At 49.8% G+C, this 15,362-nt stretch overlaps 1 protein-coding gene across 1 annotated transcript in view; it reads left to right on the forward strand.

Annotated features, from left to right (window-relative positions):
* The window catches only part of LOC147722567 (CD83 antigen-like), a 156,989-nt gene that overhangs the window by 101,090 nt on the left and 40,537 nt on the right, over positions 1–15,362 (forward strand). The gene's annotated exons all lie outside the window — the stretch shown is intronic.

Below are 15,362 nucleotides of genomic sequence, written 5' to 3' on the forward strand. Positions count from 1 at the left end.
TGATCGCCCTCCAGGAGTCGAAATAAGCGTCGGATGTTCATTGTGGTGTTGCGTTTCGGGATAAAGCCCGCCTGATCGATATGCACCAGCGAGCTCATGTGGTCAAGCAATCGTGTGGCCAATATGCTGCTCAGAATCTTATAATCGACTGTGAGCATTGAGAGCGGTCTATAGGACGCTGGTTCCACTCCCTCCCGATCTGGCTTAAGTAAAGGAACCACCAGGGCCTCGCGCATCGAGCCCGGTAGCCGACCCAAGGTCTTCGCCTCTTTGTAAACCCTCACGAGTCTGGGGGCCAGGATATCTATGTATGTGGAATAAAACTCTACAGGTAGTCCGTCAAGGCCCGGTGTTTTATTACGTGCCATGTTTTTTATCGCGCTCCTGATCTCCCCCAGCTCTACATCTCGACCTAGGTCTTTCGCCTGTTCTTCCTCTAACGTGGGGATCAGCAGATCCTCCAAGAAGGTGTCTGTCGTGGAAGTGTCTGGCGGCAACCGACTGCGGTATAGCCTCTCGTAGTACCTCCAGAAGCAATTAAGGATTCCGGGTTGGGTGTAGACCTCCTCATTGCCTGTTGTCCTCATTGCCACAATTGGCGAGGTCCGTCTCGTAGGGTTAGCAAGCCAGGCCAACAGGGCACTCGACTTGTCACCCTCCGCCAGCGATCTGGTCATGTAAGCTTTGTGGTCATAACTGCGCAGGCGCTCAACCTCCACAGCTACCGCCTCCTTTGCCGCCAAAGTTTGTTGTTGAAGTTCTGGATGGCCAGGGCGTGAAAGTTCCAGTGCACGGAGGGCACGATCAGCTTTGGCCAGGTCCTCCAGTAGCACCCGGCGCACTCCAACTTTCTGCGTGATACAATAGCCTCTAATCACCACCTTAAAGGCGTCCCATTCCGTGGCCCTCTCTGCAGTCGTACCTTCGTTAACCTCAAAGTACCCCGCGATCTTGTCCTCTAGGGTCCCTCGGAACACCGGGTCCTCTAGCAGCTCGGGCCGCAGCTTCCAGGTAGGTACTTGCGGTGTACATTGGAGCCACCTGAGATCAATCAGTAAAGGGTTATGGTCGGAGAGAGTCCTCGACAGATATTCAGACCGCACAGCCGAAGCAACCACCTCTCCCGATCCTAATAGGCCGTCTAGTCGCACATGTAGTTCGTGCATGCCCGAAAAGTGGGAGTAATCTCGAGTGTGTGGGTGGTGCGCCCGCCAGATGTCTGTCAGTCCCCAACTAGTCTGCCAGTGTAATCTACCCTTGGCCACTCTATGTGTCGGGGAGTCTGGGAGGGGAGGATGAGATCTATCAAGGCCAATGTCCAGCACTGAGTTAAAGTCGCCCCCTAGTAGGATGGGACCTGAGAGGTATCGGGCCAAGGATCCCGACAGCCCATTTAGAAAGACGATTTGGTCCACGTTGGGCGCGTAAAGACAGCAAATGTTTAGATCCCTTCCCCCTAGTTTCCCTGCTAATGCGACATATCTTCCTTCCGGGTCTATAGTGTGGCTAACTACCTGCATGGGTACCCCCGCCCTTATCCATATTAGTGCGCCTCTTGCGTAAGCTGAGTAGGTGGTGCAGTATACCTGTCCCCGCCATCTACGCTGCAGCGCTATACCCTCAGTTTTGGTGAGATGCGTCTCCTGCAGCAGCGCGATCTGCACTCCTCTGCGCACTAAGTAAGCATGGACCTTATGACGTCTGGACATAGTGTGCAGTCCCCTGACATTCCAAGTAACACATTTCAGATTCGATAGGTCAGCCATTGTCCCATTCCACATCCTCCTGTCCCTCTGAGCCCCTTACAGCTATGGTGAAGTACCCACTGAAATCGGTACCGATGACGAGTTCCCCCTTTAACAACTGTAAAACAACTTGCAAACATAAGCCCTTGTCCAACCCCCCCAGAATAGGTTCCAAACAGTACCATCCAGTCCCCATCCAAACTGCGTTCTCTATATCCTCCCCTCCTATGAACCTAACGGTAGCCACCGTAGGCATGCCTTAAGGGCAACGTGGGGGCCCGAGCGACGACCCACTGCTAGCCGCAACACGGCCGAGCCCGATGGTATCAAGATCCATCTAGAGAGCGCCTGCGACCCCTTCTAGAATCAGTGCACAAACAATTCCCCTTAAGGAGCCCAGTCCTCCCCGCATTTCCTCCCTCAACCCGTAACCCCGCAATCAGCACTGTCTCACCCGATAGCTTCATTGTTCGTCAAGCAAATCTTCGGCTGTCCCAGGGGTGACCTTCGGGAGCTTCACACTGTCCAGTTCAGAGCCCTCCGTGTCCGATTGTCCTCCACTCTCTCCAGGTTCCGATTGAGCATTTCCCTTGCCGGTCTGGGGACCAGACATGGATGAGACCATGACCAGCGCGTCTCTTCGTTCCGCCGCAGTCTCCGTCGTGGAGGGGCGGGCAGTCCTGCCCCTGCGATGTCTGAACCTCTTAGGTTTCCGCTGCAGAATGTCCTCCCTCGTGGATTGAGAGGAGGTTCCAAATCCATCTGCGCCCGCCCTGTATAGTTCAAGCCAGCTGCACACATCGTCTGGGGTATCAAAGAATTTGGTGGAGTCGTCCACGATGATGCGGAGGCGCGCCGGGAACAGCAGGGAATACTGGATGCCTTCGGCTCGTAGTTCCCTCTTGACGGCCAGGAAGGAGGAACGACGTCTCTGTGTCTCATAGGTATAGTCCGGGAAAATATTCACTCGGCTGTTGTCCACCTGGTAAGGACCGTTCTGTCTGGCCGTTTGCAACAGGAGGTCTCTGTCGCGAAAATGGAGCAGCCGCGCAACCACCGGACGGGGCAGTCGGCCCAGTAGCGGCGGCTTGGCCGGCACTCTGTGCGCACGTTCCAATGTATAGAAGGGGGACAACCCCTCTGGTGCCACCGTCGTCCGCAGCCAATTTTCAAGGAACGACACCATGTCCCCACCTTCACTTTTTTCCGGAAGGCCAACGATTCGGATGTTATTTCTCCTGTTGCGCCCTTCCGCATCCTCCGCCCGCTTCTCCAGTGCGTCTATGCGGGTTAGAGCGTCTTTCATTGTGGCTTCCAAAGTTTTTTGCGCTGGTTCCAGTTGTCGCACCGATCCCTCCACCTCTTTCACTCTGTCGGATAACTTGCCATGATCCGCTCGGAGCAGTCCCAGGCCCGTCGCGACCTGAGCAATATCTTCTCGGAGGGCTGATCTAGTTTCAGTGATCGCCAGCAGGATTTTATCCAATTGTTCCTGAATTTGCGGGCCCCCTGGCCCCTCCACGTGCAGTCGCTCTTCATTGTCCGGCGGCTCCGCGTCAGACGCGGTTGGGTGCCTCCCTTAGTGCCTCTCGGTTTCCCCATGGTGGGCAGGGCCTCCAGTTAGGCCTCAGCAGCGGTGGGGTCAAGCAAGTCGAGGGCCGGTACCGCAGCGGTGCGGCCCCCAGAACCGCTGTCGCTTCACCGCGGCTCCCAGGGGCCCCCAGAGGCCAGCAGCGGTCAGGACGGGCGTCCGTCGGTAGGCCAATCCAGGAGCAGTGCCGGTCGACAGGAGCCCCGCACGTCCGGGCGTGGCGGTAGAACCGGGGCCGTCCAGCCTCCACAGCCCCCCTGGGTCGTTCACTTGTCCCCCGGCTCCTCCCGGAGGTTCCGCAGCTGCAAAATGACAGGGTCGTCCCACAGAGTTTAGTAGCCACCCCTCCCTCTACGGGGCCGGTGATAACGCCGGAATGGCGGGTCGCCACACCGAGTTCCCCCCTCAGCAGCGCCCGAGCTGGCACTCCCTACTCCACTCAGCTCTTCCACCCCAGTGGGTGCATCCCGGTCAGGGCTCCACGCAGCAGTCGCTGTCTCTCCCAAGGGGCGCCGCACAGCCTCGCCTCGTGGTGTCAAAGGCTGCAGTCTCTTCGCGTTGGGGGAACGCGTGGGTGGTCTGCAATGTCTCTCCGCGCTGCCAGGGTGCAGTTCATGCACCCCCAAGCTGTCAGGACCAGGGTTGCGGGCCGTCGTCGCAGCCAGGAATCCTCACCCCTCCCCCACTCCGCTCCAAGAGCGCGGGTGGCGTTGGTCACCTTCAGGGGTCACCAGGGGTCAGGTCGCAGGGTGCCGCTCCAATAGGGGGAGAACGCTTGGTCCGTCGGGGGGGTCAGGGGGGTCAGGGCGTTCGGTTCCCCCGGTTCCCCGTCCGTCCTCAGCTCCGAGGAGGCGAGAGAGGAGCAGGCGCCATCTTGGGCTCCGTATCGCCGAGCTTTTCGTCCGTCTGCACTCGGCTCTGAGGCCGCCACGGACCTCCTTTCACAGGCAGGTGGTGTCCGGATCTCCAGGGGACTATTCCCGGGGTGCAGGTGTCGCAGGGGCCCCCCGGTAACAGGATAAGTGAGAGCTCGGCCGCGGAGCCGAGACGCTAGGCGACCTCCGTCATCGGCGCTCAAGCCACGCCCCCGAAACGCAGGGAAACTGTGATACTTTAAATAGAGGTAATATCTTGAAGCTCCTGGCTGAAATTCAGGAATGAAAACATATAAAATCATCAGACCTTGCAGCAGTGCAATTTCTCCCAGGAGAAAGTAATACAACAAAAGAACAAACATTAACTACATGGACGACACCGGAGTTAGCACAACTAATACTAAGCAGCTCAGAGCGATTCTCTGCCTGGGGAATTCAATTAAAAGAACCAGTAAGACCGCATTATCCATTCCCATTGAAAGAAATTAAACAGCAGGACACAAAAAAGATAATAAATCATAAGAACCCTGCTGCACAGGTATATTCAATTCTACATAATGCAAAAGGCAGGAGTGATACAGCCCAGACCCCGTTTGTATCAATAAAAGGAACGCTTGGGGAGAGTAACCTAAATCAAGATCAATGGAACTGGCTACCCGGAATATTGAACAATCAAAGTGTCTGACATAAGGGAGATATGGTACACACTACTGAAATAAATACAGTACAAATGATATCTTGGAATATAGCAGGAGCCAGGAGGCTGCTTGATGAAGGCCTCCCACTTAAGGAGTGGGAAGATTGTGACATCAAAACCCTGCAAGAAACTTGGTCGCAGGAAGATATTCCGATAGCAGGTTTTGCCCATTATACAGTAGCTGCAGAAAAATGCAAGTACTATGGCAGGGCAGTAGGAGGATTGACCGTGTATGTATCGATAGCACTAAAAATATCAACAGAACAGTTGAAATCTCCAGATCCCAGCATACAAATCATAAAATTCTCAGATCAAAACGTAAGTACAGGTAAGACGATACTGTTAATTAATTACTACACACAACCAAAGGCTAAATAAAAAAGGAGACAAATGCCCTTTTGATTAAAACAATATCAAGACTTTGCTGCGAAGAGCCAACCTGGAATTTAATAGTAACAGGTGATTTTAACTCGAATCTGATATTCACGCCAGATGAAGACGAAATGCTAACAGCAGATAACTCATTGTGGTGTGTGCCACAGCAACATAATACAGGGACCTATCGTATGGACCGCATAGGTCAGCAACTAGTCACAGATATTGAACTCCAAGGCATGCGGGTCCTTAAAGGAAGAAACAACGAAGATCGCCCTCCAGAAAAAAGATACTATGGTCCAAGGGCGCATTCAACGTTAGATTACACAGTCTTAACCCTTCCTTTACTACCAACATTAGCTCGCTACTACATTGATTTTACCTTTTTGAGAGATCACTCATTTCAGCACGATATCTTCAATCTAAACACACCAAAACATCCACCTACTAATGTTCCAGAGGGAGAAATTACCTCAATCAATTTAAAACTTTTGAAATTAATGAATATGAATAAAATAGATTTGTTCTTAACAAAAGGGTCTTTCGGCCGAACTAACATCAGAACCCTTTAACAGAATACAAGCTTGGTCCCAATTCCTAAACAAATTAGCAAAAACGATGAAAGTTTCAGAAATTGGGGTCAAAACACAAGATCAGACAAAAAATCTACCAAAAAATCTGCAAATGCTAAAGAAAGAACTAAGAAAAGCTCCAAGGAAATTGCGACAGGACAAATCCAAGGGGGGTAGGCTGGAAAATTTTTCAACAAATGAGAATACAATTCAAAAAAAGAATATGGGAATTTAAAAAGGAGAAAACTGAGAGTTTCTGGTCTAAATTAATTTACAATTTAAGACACTCAAATCGTAACAAATTTTGGCAGACAATAAACCACTTCTCTAGACCTCGAAAGATATTAACGTTGCATATACAAGAGCAGCAGTGGGTTAACTTCCTCAGGGATGAATTTAAAGAAGCACAACTCCACAACATTGACAATTTCCAGTTATCGTCCGCGAAGCAGACTTACTAAAATGAACTGAAATCACAGACCAATCAACCAATGTACACAATAGAAGAAATATCAAGCATAATCAAGAAAGGCAAAAGCGGCGGTGCTCCCGGCCCGAACGGCATGTCCCAGGCAACCTTTAAATACGACTCAGTGTATTGGAGCTCGATCCTAGGGAAACTCTACATCAATGTAGAACTTAACAATCAAATCCCAGATAGTAGGCAGGGCTCAATCATTACCCTATTTACAAAGGAGGTGACAGATCGAATCCAAAAAATTATAGGCTAATTGCCTTACAGGATGTCGAAGCCAAATATTTTGCTTCATTAATCCTTAAAGACCTAGCCGATTGGTCTAGAGAACATAACCTAATACCAAAAATCAAACTTTTTTTTTTTTTTTCATTTGTAGAGCGCCTGGTGACCCGGAGGCATCCCCGCGCTGTAAGAACTTGCGATGGCCAAAAATGGAAAGGAGGTCCTATTTGGGGAAGAGAAGGGTTTTTAGCTGTTTGCGGAAGCGTAGGTAGCAGGGTTCCAGCCGCAGGCAGCGTGGGAGCGAGTTCCAGCCTGAGGATGCTTTTACTGCAAAGCGTCGACCACCAGTGAGAACCCTCCTGAATTTGGGGACATTAGCCAGACGCTCATTGTCCGAGCGCAGGGATCTCGGTGCTTTATACGGGGTGACCATGTCTCTCAGGATCGAAGGGCCTTGACCGTTGAGGAGTTTATGGGCGGTGCACATTGCCTTAAACTCTATCCTCTCTCGCACTGGAAGCCAGTGTAGAGCCTTGAGCGCTGGTCTGGCAGAGGCTCTAGAGGGAAGACTCATCAGCATCCGAGCAGCCGCATTTTGGGTGCGTTGAAGCTTTGCCAGGGTAGTTTCGGGGGCTCCTAAATAGACGGCGTTACTGTAGTCCAATCGTGCAAGGATCAGACCTTGAACCAGGAGTTTCCTAGATGGAGGAGGGAGCAGCGGAAGGATCTTGCGGCTTGAACGCATGAGTCCGAAGCAGGTTCCCACTGTTTTGGTTGCCTGGGTTTTCATGGACAGATCTGGTTCGAGCCAGACCCCTAAAGTCTTGATTTCCTTCTTCAAGGCGGGCACCTCACGAAAAGCATCGGGCCAGACAGATGGTGGAATTGCTGACCATTTCTTGCCCATCAGCATGACTTCGGTTTTCGACCCGTTGAGCTTGAGTGAGGACTCGCACATCCAGAGGTGGATTTCCTGGAGGCAGTTCAACAGATTGTCTGGGCAGTGGTCAAGCTGTGAGAGCGAGACGACCAGTTGCGTGTCGTCCGCATAGCTCACAATCTTGATGCCGAATGGGGCAACTATATCCTCTTAAGGGGCCATATAGGCGTTAAACAAGGTGGGACTTAGTGAGGACCCCTGGGGCACCCCACTAGTCAGAGGCAGGGAAGCAGAGCGGGAGTTGCCGTCCCAGACCTGGAACGAACGGCCCGACAGAAATGACTCTATCCAGGCCAATGCGGTGCCCCTGAGTCCCGCCCTGGCCAGCCGGTGGAGCAAGACACGGGGGTTCACCGTGTCAAAGGCTGCACTAAGGTCCAGGAGGATCACTGCCACTGATCCCCCTGAGTCTAAAATGCACCTTGCCTCCTCGATGACTGCGAGGAGGGCGGTGTCCGTGCCGTGGCCGGGACGGAACCCAGTTTGGGACCGACGCAGTAGGTTGTTGGATTCCAGGAACTGGGACAGTTGGACATTGACCAGTTTTTCGGCCATTTTGCTGATGCCCGGGAGGAGCGAGATCGGCCTGTAGATTGCCAGGTCGGTGGGGTCCAGATGGGTTTTTTTAAGAAGGGCTTTAACTACTGCCCCCTTACAGCTGGGAGGGTCGGAGCCTTGGGACAGCGAGGTGTTGATCAGCTCCATGATAGGGGACACGATCGCAGGGGCAACTGCTTTCAGGAATCTCATGGAAGCGGGGTCACAAGGGGAGCCGCTTTTCATCTTGGCCAGAGTCTTTCCCACTTCGTCCAGAGAAACCGCCCTAAAAGCAGTCAGCTGTGGGTGTGAGGTGTCTCCTGGGCGGGTGTCAGGCTCATCATTGTCCCTGTAATTTAGCTGGCTGGGTTGCGGGAGTGAGGCTAGGATGTGGGAGATTTTGGAGTCGAAGTAGGTTGCAAGTTCATCGCTCCTGCCCGGAAGGGACCTGTTGGATGAAGGGGGTTGTGGTATTTTCAGGAGCTCTTTGGCGATGAGGTAAGACTCTCTTGCCAAGTTGGTGGCATTTTTTATTCTCGCGTCGTAGTAAGAAGCTTTAGTAAGTTTCAGGGCGGATTTATAAGCTCTCACTGACCTTCGGTAGGCGTCCTTACTAGAATGGAGCCAGTCCTTTCTCCACAGTCGCTCCGCTTTTTTACATTCCTTGCGGAGGGTTCTGAGTTCTGGGCTGAACCATGGGGCTGATCCTGTCTTTCCGTTTTTATCTTCGCGAGTTTTTATGGGGAGGATAGAATCAAGAGAGTTGGAAATCCACTTCCTGAAATTGCTGTCCGCTGTGACGGGATCCTCTGAGGGGGTAGGGGTAGTAGAATCTAGGGCTCTGGCCCAGTCCTCAGTAGAGAGTCTGGACCATGCCCTGTCCCGGGTATAGGTGACGGGCTTGTGGGGCTTCCTGAATTCTCCTGGCCAAAAGAGAGGGACCAAAAAGTGGTCCGTCCAGGGGAGGGGGTAAGACGCTTTGGCCTGGAGGGTGTGAACATTAGTAAAAACTGGGTCTAGCAGGTGGCCCTTGATATGGGTGGCTCCAGAGTTGGCCAGTTGGAGACCATAGGCAGCCAGGTCTAGGATCAAGTCGGCAACCCCTGTGTCTAGGGGGTCATCAAAATGGATATTAAGGTCCCCTAGCACAGTGAAGTTAGATGTTGAATGGGCCAGTGCTGATATCGATTCTAGTAGGGCGCTGGGGAAGGGGCCAAAATGGCCGAGGGGACGATACACTAGGAGGCCTGCCAGCGAGGTTGTCGGGGCCAGCTGGATGGTAGAATGGCAACTTTCTGAGTCCATGATGTGGGCATCGCTAATTCTGCACGAGAAATGATCCCTGTGCAGGATGGCTAATCCGCCTCCTCTGCCAGAGGGACGTAATTGGGACTGGATGAGGAAGCCCGGGGGCAAGGCTAAAACCACATCCGAATCTGAGTGTGTGGTGAGCCGCGTTTCCGTAAGGAACAGGATGTCTAGGTCGTGGTCCACAAGCAGGTGATTGATAAGCAGGGCGTGCTTGGGGAGCGACCTGCAATTCAGTTCAGCTAGTTTTAGGCCGGAGTGTAAAATAGGTGCATCGGTAAGTTGTAAATGGACTGGATGACAAAGTGTACAATTAGTGAAGAATCCGTCTAAGTCATGAACATAGTTACACATTGTGTTAGTAGTGGGTCTAAGACTAAGGAGGGCCCGGCGCGAGTAACTCACCCTCTTGGAAGCTGAACCCGGCATAGAGTCTGGCCCTGAGCCCGTTCGAGCGCGGACGGGCGCAGATGGGCTTGCCTTAGGTGCGCCTCCGGCGCGCAAACGGCGCTCCCGCTGCGCTCGTCCGATGCGCTTCCTGGCCAAGCACATTTCAAAGGCTGGTTGCTGGAGGAGGCGGCCAGGAGGCGTGGCCTAAAAGGGGGTGTGCCTTACAAGGGGGCGTGGCCTAAAGGGGCGTGGCCACCGTCCGCGCGGTGCCAAGCAACGTTGGGGGCGTAGGAGGGGGTCGAGGCAGCGTGGTAGCGCTGGGGGCTGCTGCCCGTGCCAAGTGCCGCTCTACAGTGCCCAGGTGAGAATGAAGAGTGATTTTTAAAACAGAAAGCAATCTGAGCAAAAAATTCTTTTTTTTAAAAATGGAGAACAACAGTCCCGGCTTTCCGCCTCAGGACACAACAAGAACTAATCGCCAGGTGCTTGTAGTCAGCGTTATAAGCTGGCGCTTGAAGGGGGCGTGGCCTAAAGGGGGCATGGCCACCGTCCAAGCGGTGCCGAGTTCGTTGGGGGCGTAGGAGGGGGTCGAGGCAGCGTGGTAGCGCTGGGGGCTGCTGCCCGTGCCAAGTGCCGCTCTACAGTGCCCAGGTGAGAATGAAGAGTGATTTTTAAAACAGAAAGCAATCTGAGCAAAAGATTCTTTTTTTTAAAAATGGAGAACAACAGTCCCGGCTTTCCGCCTCAGGACACAACAAGAACTAATCGCCAGGTGCTTGTAGTCAGCGTTATAAGCTGGTGCTTAAAGGGGGCGTGGCCTAAAGGGGGCGTGGCCACCGTCCACGCGGTGCCGAGTTCGTTGGGGGCGTAGGAGGGAGTCGAGGCAGCGTGGTAGCGCTGGGGGCTGCGGCCCGTGCCAAGTGCCGCTCTACAGTGCCCAGGTGAGAATGAAGAGTGATTTTTAAAACAGAAAGCAATCTGAGCAAAAGATTCTTTTTTTTAAAAATGGAGAACAACAGTCCCGGCTTTCCGCCTCAGGACACAACAAGAACTAATCGCCAGGTGCTTGTAGTCAGCGTTATAAGCTGGTGCTTGAAGGGGGCGTGGCCTAAAGGGGGCGTGGCCACCGTCCACGCGGTGCCGAGTTCGTTGGGGGCGTAGGAGGGGGTTGAGGCAGCGTGGTAGCGCTGGGGGCTGCTGCCCGTGCCAAGTGCCGCTCTACAGTGCCCAGGTGAGAATGAAGAGTGATTTTTAAAACAGAAAGCAATCTGAACAAAAAGATTCTTTTTTTAAAAAATGGAGAACAACAGTCCCGGCTTTCCGCCTCAGGACACAACAAGAACTAATCGCCAGGTGCTTGTAGTCAGCGTTATAAGCTGGCGCTTGAAGGGGGCGTGGCCTAAAGGGGGCGTGGCCACCGTCCACGCTGTGCCGAGTTCGTTGGGGGCGTAGGAGGGGGTCGAGGCAGCGTGGTAGCGCTGGGGGCTGCTGCCCGTGCCAAGTGCCGCTCTACAGTGCCCAGGTGAGAATGAAGAGTGATTTTTAAAACAGAAAGCAATCTGAGCAAAAGATTCTTTTTTTTAAAAATGGAGAACAACAGTCCCGGCTTTCCGCCTCAGGACACAACAAGAACTAATCGCCAGGGGCTTGTAGTCAGCGTTATAAGCTGGCGCTTGAAGGGGGCGTGGCCTAAAGGGGGCGTGGCCACCGTCCACACGGTGCCGAGTTCGTTGGGGGCGTAGGAGGGGGTCGAGGCAGCGTGGTAGCGCTGGGGGCTGCTGCCCGTGCCAAGTGCCGCTCTACAGTGCCCAGGTGAGAATGAAGAGTGATTTTTAAAACAGAAAGCAATCTGAGCAAAAAGATTCTTTTTTTAAAAAATGGAGAACAACAGTCCCGGCTTTCCACCTCAGGACACAACAAGAACAAAAACTGGCTTTAGGAAGGGTATTGGAACTATTAAAAATATTCTGTCAATTTCAATGATTGCTGAAAGATACACAAATAGAAAACAAGATCTTCATCTGTGTTACATCGACTAAAAAGCTGCCTTTGATAGCGTAGATCGGAAACTCATGTAATCTAAATTTAAATCGTGGGGTATACCAGATAGAATATTGAAGGGTCTACTACTGTTTTACACAGATACCTGGCTACGCATGAAGCTTGGGAATGGAGCTAGAATATCTAGAAAAGTGTATACCAACATGGTTCTGAAGCCGGGGTGCGTTCTGGCCCCGCATCACTGATGCTTGGAAAACTACAATTAACACATCTTGCCTATGCAGGCGATATTGTTCTTTTAAGCTTGACCAAGGTAGGCTTGACAAGACTACTCAACGAACTCTCCGAATTTCTGCGGGTAAATAAGTTGGAATTACATTTTTCAAAAACAAAATCAATGATTATCACAACTCGAACAGCCTCGACTCAACATATTAGATTAAAGGGCAATCAATTGGAGAAAGAATAGTGCTATAAATATTTGGGATTCTATATAGACGATAAATTACGTTTTCGCGATCAGAAGAAATATATGACAGAGCGAGCAGGAGCACTAATATTCGCCCTTAAAACGCTTGCAAAGAAACTGGAGGGACCATCTTTGAACCATTATTACCGATAAGTGCAGCCAAAGGACTGCCAACACTATCATACACCAGTGCCGTAATGCACGGGAAGGACTCAGAAACCCTAAACAAACTAATGGCACGCATTTATAAAAAGGTTCTTCAACTCCCAAAAACTGCTTCACCAGCGCAGATGCCCCTGGAGTTTGGCCCCTGAACGAAAGACTTGGCAGGCTTTACACATATATTAAAGTATGGTACCAAATAAAACAAAATGTAGAGGAAAACAGTCTTAATGAATCTCTGTGGCAGGAAATGGAAGAGATAAACATTCGCCAGCATACACATTTTTTGAATATGCATTAAAGACTACCTGCACAAGTGAGTTGTGGAATAAACAAATGTCCTACCAAACTTTCAAATTAACACTAAACAAGGCTGCAAAGTTCCACTCGCTACTGGTTGATAAAGACCTTTTTCAACAAGAAGTCATTCATGGTCAGTGATCAACACTTATATAACACTGAAACAAGCGGCCTATTTGGACTCCACTTACTCTATTTATGTAAAGAGGAAATGAATAATATTAAGGTTTGGACAGTTCCCCACTCTTGCGAAAGCCCCTCATTGGAAACATAATGAAAATGAAAATTGCCGGCATTGTGGCTATAAAAAGGAAGATCTGATTCATCTTGTTTGTCATTGCAAGATATTGCAACCAGCACGAACCACAATATTACGGCGAGCATTTCTGGATAGAGGCATAAAGTCGTGCAGAACAGCTATCATAAGAGGACTGGACTCTACTGACCCCCAAATGAACTGTAAACTGATTACATGTTTACGTACTCACGAACTAGCACTAAAAGCTAAATATGAACAATGATAAAAGATGAAGTATATTTTATAATTACATACATTTTAAGATGTTTTAAAGATATGTAACTTTTATGAGATTTTGCTCCTTTTAAAAAATGTGTGTTTGTAATATTGTTATGGTTTTAATTAACTGAACAATAAATAAGTAATCATCAAATCACTTTCCCTAGTGTGGCACTCATTGGAGTGGGAATAGTCATTTTTACCCCTCGGCTATCCAACACTTTCCGTACTGTTGCACTCATTGGAGTGGGAATAGTAACTTTTACCCATCCGCTATCCAACACTTTCCCTACTGTTACACTCACTGGAGTGGGAATAGAAATTGCTATCCAACACTTTCCGTACTGTTACACTGTCTGGAGTGGGAATAGTATTATTTACCCCTCCGCTATCCAACAATTTCCTACTGTTGCACTCATTGGAGTGGGAATAATAATTTTTACCCCTCGGCTATCCAACACTTTCCCTATCCCTACTGTTGCACTCATTGGAGTGGGAATAGTAATTTTTACCCCTCCGCTATCAACACTTTTCCTACTGTTGCTTTGATTAGAGTGGGAAATTTAAGTTTAAATAGTTTAATGTTTTAATCAATTATAGAATGTTTTTTTAACGTTATTAGTTTATGTATATATATATGTATATGTATTTATTTGTTACAGTTTTTAATATATTTTTTAAATTATAAAATACATTTAAATTATTAGTCTATTAATTGATTTACAGTAAATATATATAATATTTATTATATATGTGTGTTTAACTTTTTTTAATGAAATTCATTTATTTTTGTTAAATGTATATTACATTTATTTATTTATTTTAAATTACGTTTATTATTTAGTTAATTTAATATGTATTATTTGTATATAAAAATGATATTTTTCACATCTATATTTATGTCATCAATATTTTTTTATATTTGTGTACTTATCTTTATAAATATAGGATGTCGATATTTTTGACGTCTATATTTCTGACTTGATATTGTGGTATGGGGAGGTTTTGGGTGTCGATGTTTTGTCAGTTAACCTTCTCGGAATTACGCTGATGTGCAGCCCAGAACAAATGATGCTGTAATCCTGTCCTGTTTGTCTGGCAAGGTCCAGGTACTGGCCCACTACATGAGGGCAGGTATAGAATGTGTCCATGGATTCGTCTTGGTTTTGGCGTGCTTCAGGTAGCAAGAAGTGCTCCTAAACTGGATTGGCAAGTGGTTCAAAATGAGCTGTGAGCATGTTTTATAGTGTCTCATAGGTATGTGGTGGTCCTGCTTACATAACGTTTTTGGATATTTAGTATATTTCCTCCCCACTAGATGCAGAAGTAGCAAACACTTCCTGTCATCCTTTAGTACTAGCGCAGCAAAATATTTCTCTAGGCGATCAACCCACTTTTTCGATCTCGCTACTTGCGTAGGCGGAAGGCCTAGTAAGTCCAGGTCAGAAATGGATGCCATGCTATGTTTTCCTAACCTCGTCTATCGTAAGACAGCGGTGCAGCTCAGATGTGGTGTGATAGAGTTGGCAGCATTGTACTTGCAAAACGCTAGTCTTGTGGAAATGTTGAAATCTGCAGCTACTCAATGCTGGGTTGCTAGTAGGATGAGTGACAGCTGCGTGAGGCAGGTTAGTGCGCTGTGGATGCGGGCACAGGATTTAGTGCCCTTCCCGGTTGGAGTGTGGAGGGCCCCCGTAGGTGAGGCACAGCAGGTGTACACTTGGTTCCGAGTGCAGGAGTGGGGCCACCGGTGATGAAAAAGAGGAGCTGGGCCTACATGCGCTGATCATTACTGAAGATGGCTGTGTGGCCTGTTTTCAATCTTCCGCCCGCTTGTGAGACCTCCAGTAGTTCCACTGAGGGCTGCAAGGTCTGTGTGTCTGCTGCAGCCTGTACTTTGTTTTCTAAGGCAGCACTGAGACTGCTGGCATGCAGGACGGGCTGGTCCAGAGGAGAGAACAGTCTGCTCAGTGGTGGCCAGCATGGCTTGCGGGTGGCAGGGACGAGCATGGGGGGGTCGTGGGCGCAGGGGGGTTACAGGGGGGGTCACGCGGGGAATGCGCAAAACAAACCAAAAAGATTTTTTAATTATCTTACCTTCCCGCCTGGTCCTGTGTCTCTGCCCCTTGCCTCAGGAAGCACAGTCAGGCCCTACTAATCAATCACAACTCTGCAATGCAGCG

This window comes from Lissotriton vulgaris, chromosome 4_1 (genome assembly GCF_964263255.1).
Source record: "Lissotriton vulgaris chromosome 4_1, aLisVul1.2, whole genome shotgun sequence".
In the NCBI taxonomy this organism is placed as follows: Eukaryota; Metazoa; Chordata; class Amphibia; order Caudata; family Salamandridae; genus Lissotriton; species Lissotriton vulgaris.